A 513-nucleotide genomic window follows, 5' to 3' on the forward strand; every position below is an offset into this window, starting at 1 on the left:
TGGGACAATACCATCACATAACGGTATCTAAAGTAAAACCCAAAGAATCTCACTCCTGGAAACAGACCATGCTACGAAATACACCTCACCCCCGGAAGATATGGCATTCAAGCAGTGGAGACATTCCCCAAAGGTATTCGACTCCTCCCAGAGTTCCCAAGAATCTTTTAACTCCCCTGAAACAGGATTTCAACGCGAGGAAATGGAAAATAAACCCTCTACCTCAAAAGGAGACGAAATATATGAAGCAAGGGCAGGAGACACCCCTCAATCGCAAAGGACCTCCCCCGAAAGCCCAAATAATGAATCCTCAGATACTAGCTCTAATGAGTCCGACGATGAATAAGATTCTGACTACCCCCGGAATGCTCCAAAACAAAAACCAACTTCTGCCGCGGCCCATGCCAAAGTAGAAAAGTTAAAAGATAAAAAATACCTACTAAAACAGTACAAGAAATTCGACATAATCTCTAAGGGAAAATCAAAAAAGAGTAGAAAGCCGGAAACAGAACA

Source organism: Artemia sp. Qi Xiang Cuo, chromosome 3, assembly GCF_049724085.1.
Source record: "Artemia sp. Qi Xiang Cuo chromosome 3, ASM4972408v1, whole genome shotgun sequence".
Taxonomy (NCBI): domain Eukaryota; kingdom Metazoa; phylum Arthropoda; class Branchiopoda; order Anostraca; family Artemiidae; genus Artemia; species Artemia sp. Qi Xiang Cuo.